The 4,521-nt window shown below is 47.8% G+C and overlaps 1 pseudogene; it reads right to left on the minus strand.

The window, feature by feature from the left end:
- Positions 1 to 3,405: 3,405 nt before the first annotated feature.
- Positions 3,406 to 4,019, minus strand: LOC101570087 (annotated as a pseudogene).
- Positions 4,020 to 4,521: the final 502 nt, after the last annotated feature.

Genomic DNA, 4,521 nt, shown 5'->3' on the forward strand with positions numbered 1-4,521 from the left:
GTCTCAGTCTTGGGTTTCTTTAACATGTCAAAGTGGCCTGGCTTTTTCACCATATCCAGGTATCCAGATCCAGCAGAAGCCAGCTGCCTCTAAGAACTCACTAAGCTCCTCTTTGCAGTCAGATCATGGAATGGAGCAAATTACTTCTTTCTTTTGGGGCTTAGGTTTTAGAGCTCGTTCTCTAGATTACCTAAGTATCTGACATTTTGTTTACAGAGTTGAGCATTTTTTCAGGAGACTTTGTACCCAGTGTTATTTAAATGGTGGAGGAGGGCTTGGGTTCCCTCCCAGCAACACGTTTTGGTGGAGCTTCCTATCAGAATAGCATCAACATACTCTAGAAGCATGCAGTTAAATTTTCCATGTGGGAATTTGGCCAGGTCAGCGGCCAAAGCTTCCTTGACCAGTGTGGGAGAATTCTTAAAGCACTGAGGAAGGGCAGTCTATGGGAGATTCCCTTTTGCCCTGTTTCAGGATCTTCCTGTTCAAAGACAAATGGAGGCTGGTTGCCAGGGGCCATCTGCCGGCAGAAAGCGTCTTTTAAGCCCAAACAGCAATCAGAAGTAAGCAGGCTCAGGAGGGTGTACCGATTTGGGGCTAGTGGATGCAGTGTCATGGTGGCTGCATTGGCGAGATAGATCCTGCTCTGGGCAGAAGTCTCCATCTTGTTTCTTTACTGAGAGCAGGGAAGTGTCCTAAGATGACTCAGAATCTTTCAGGATTCTGGCTTGCTTCAGCCTGGAGATGTGGGGCGGGATCCCAAGGCTGACCTCCCTTGACATTGGATATTATCTGACTTCAGCTGGAGTAGTGCCTGGCTTGAGTTCAGTTACCAAAGGGGCCTGACTGATGGCTAGCCCCTGTGGTGACTCTTCTGCCCAGGCATCTGGAAACATGCTTTTAAACCCTCAGTACTGCACACTGTAAGCATTGCTGATTGGTATAGTTGCCATTTTTCTTCTCAGGGCACAGAGTCAATATCAAGTCTGGAGGTAGGCTTAAGCATGACAGATGCTGGCTGGTTTATGGCAGAGGCAGTAGGTTTTCCCAGATTTGAGAGGAGGTCCCATCCCGAGAGGGACAGGACATTTAGGTGCATGCAGGGATTCATGTTTGACTCAGTGTCCCCTAATCTCATACAGGGATTCAAGTTTGACTCAGTGTCCCCTAATCTAAAAGGATCTGCTTTGGCAGAACTTTTGCTCAGTGTGGGGTCCCTGTGGTGTCTACTACTTGAGTCTTAAATGTGGTCAGAGGAGCCATAGGCTGAATTACAGCAGTGTTGGGTCCCACTATCTACCACAAAAGTCACTGATTTCCCTGATGTTAGCAGTGCCTATGGACTCCCAGGGGCCCAGTCTTATAGAGCCCAGTCTGTCCTATTCACCATCTCCAAAATGTGAGAGCAGGGGATCAGGCTCTGGCAGGCTTGGTTCTTTGGAGATCTGAGGATCTTTCAGTTGGAGGGGGCACTGTCTTTCTAGTAGCCCAGCTGCTAACACTGGGGGCACACTGGTTTGGAGCTAAGGCATAGGGATGACTTGAGCTGGGGACCCTGTGAGGCCTTGTTGTTTCTGCCCTAGTGGTTGAGTTGATTCGTCTGGTGTTTCTCTGGGTGTGGCTTTTCCATGAATGCAGCAAGGGAGCAGGCTAGTGATGGTTTCTTTCCTTTTTCTCTGCTTTCTCCCAGTTTATAAAAAATGTCTGGGCTATCCGAAGCTTTCATGCCAGAAAACCCACGACTTTTCCATATCTTCCTGAGGATGTCAGGGGCATACTGTATTACAAAGACTGAACTTATCATCTGCTGAAATTCTAGTGCCTTGAGGTCAAATGGGGAATAAGTTTAGCATGCTTCACTGAGTCTCTCATAAAATTCAGCAGGACTTTCACTAGATTTCTGGGTAATTTTAGCAATCTTGGCCATGTTAATAGGCTTCTTTCCTCCCTTCCTTTATCCCTGCCAGAAGAGCCTCATGATATGATTTCAGAGCATCAAGGCCCTCTACAATACTGAAGCCCCAGTCTGGACAGATTGGAGGGACAGTGTTTACCCAAGCAACAGGGTCAGCAAAAGAGTCTGGTGTTCTAGTCTTTAGCTAGGTTTATCCACCCTCAAAAATATAGGTATGTTCTTCAGTGTTGAGGAGGGTCAGGAGAATTTGTTGGCAGTCTTCCCAGGTGGGCAACAGGATACCCTCAGAGAGGCATCTGGAGATGTGCCAAGTAGATGGGGTTTGGCCTGGGGGAGGGATACTGTTGGGGACCAGGTTGTGTTGGCAGTGCTACAGGTGGCAGAGACAGAGCAGGTCCAAGAGAGGTGCAGATGGCAGGGATGGAGCAGTAGAGTCTGAGAGAGCAGCCTGAGATGGGCTAGGTGATACCAGGGATGGCATAGTTGGTGGCGGCAGTAGAATCGGGGTGGACAGCTGGTGGCTGGCTGTGAGCTACTTTGGGAAGGTTTAGGTTGTTGCCTATATATGGTGAGGGGCAGTCTTCATCTGGATTATCAGGCAGGATGGGATAAATCTTTTTATTCTTTTGGGAGTCGTTTTTCCAGGGGATTTGGGATTTGGCTGGTCTGCTTTCACAGAGGCTTCCTTGTTTTGGCAAGCACAGGCAAGCCAACTTGGCAGATTCTTTTTCTTTTTTTAAAAATTTTTTGAAAAACATAATACTGTTTATTTAACTTGGAAAACATTTCAGCATTCTAAACATACAAAAAAAACCCCTACAACACTGCAAATCATGTTTAAGGACAGAAGCTTCTTGAACCTTCTCTGACTCTTTGCCAGTGAAGAGTTCTACAGTTTGAAAACAGTTTAGCACTTAACTAAAAAAAACAGTAATGAATCCAAACACTTCTTATGCCAGCTGGCCCTCTCAGTCCCCAGCTAAGACAGGGCAGCAGGACGCTAGGTCACCACATACAGAAGCTGATGGACGCTGCTACAGCAGCAACAGGTCTAAGGTCCCTTCTCAGTGGCATCTGCCCCCTCACCCCGACCTCAGTGCCAGGCAGGAAGCATCGAGGGCTTGCCTGGGTTGCTCTGCTCTTTTTACAAACTCTAGATGTGTACAGTTGGTAACTCAGGGATTCTAGCCAATGACGTTACAGTTAACACCACCTTACAACTTAAAAAACGAATGCCAGGGACATCTCCAAATGCCTTTTCACAGCCACAGCAAAGTGCACAGAGCGAGGAGAACACAGGGTGCCTTTCAGTTTAAAAATGTTTGGAAATATGTACAGCTTTGATACAATTTCACAGCATCCCGACCCCCATGGCCACGGTGAGCAACTACCGCCAGCTTCTGGAGCATTTGAGAGACTACACGATTGCAATCCGGTTGGCGTTTAACCTAAGAAATGGTCAGTCACGGCTCTCCCCTACTCTGAGGGATTCACAAGAAGACATCCTCCTCCTCCCCTTCCTCCTCCTCCCCTTCTTCCTCCTCCTCCCCTTCTTCCTCTTTCTCTTCCACCTTTTTCCAGGCAACTTTAGCAGGATCCTTTGCACCATGAAACTGTCCTTTAGACTTGTCAGCCACACCCTTCTCATGCTGCTCCTTCAGCCTCACCTTGGCCTTGATGATGTCGGGCTGTTTCACACTGTCACTTAAATTATTCCACATCTCACCTAGCTTTTTGGCCACATCGTCAATAGAGATACCAGGGTTGGTGGATGTGATCTTGGAGCAGAATTCATAAGAAAACAGGAAAAATCCAGATGGTATCTTTTGGGAGCGTTGCAGTCCTTTTTCTTCTTGCCTCCCTTCACAGGTCCGTAATCTTGCATCTCACAGTCATAGCGAACTTTACCTGCCTTGGCCATTTCATCAGACTTGGACTTCTCTTCCCCGGACATCGTCTTCCATCTCTCTGAGCACTTCTTGGAAAATTCTGCAAAATTGACAGGTATTTCCGGGTACTTCTTGTGCTCCTCCCTGCAGGTCTGCACAAAGAAGGCATATGCAGACATCTTGCCCTTTGGTTTCTTGGGGTCCCCTTTAGCCATCCTGACTGTATTGATCACAAGTCTGGGCAGCGCAGGGCATGACGCGAAGCTCAGGCTCCCAGCCTCGCATTAGCTGCCTCCACAAGAGCCGCCCTCCCAGCTCGGTAGATTCTGACATAGATTCAGCCAGGAATTGTTGTAGGAGAACTGCTCAGGACAGCTTTCTTTGCCAGGTTTGGTTCCACCTAATCGCCTACTCCAAATCTGGTGAATAATTTCTAGGTTTAGACTGCCCTCTCGTGGCCAATTAGGGCATAGGCACAGCTGTTCAGTTTCACAGAAGGTGCAGAGGTGTTGAAGTTTCATAATCACTCTGTTGTGTCCTGCAAAGCCTTTCTTGGAGATTTTCATCTTACATTGAGGAGGTTCACTTTAATATGGCTTGCACCCATCCTCTCTTCCTATAGTGTGTGTTGTGGGCCCTTGAGCAGAGTCATAACAAAGGAAGGGATGTCTCTCATGAATGAGAGGCCACTCAGATGCCTGCTTGACCACTTGCCTC

The sequence above is a fragment of the Octodon degus genome, unplaced genomic scaffold (assembly GCF_000260255.1).
Source record: "Octodon degus isolate 3935 unplaced genomic scaffold, OctDeg1.0 scaffold00153, whole genome shotgun sequence".
NCBI lineage: Eukaryota > Metazoa > Chordata > Mammalia > Rodentia > Octodontidae > Octodon > Octodon degus.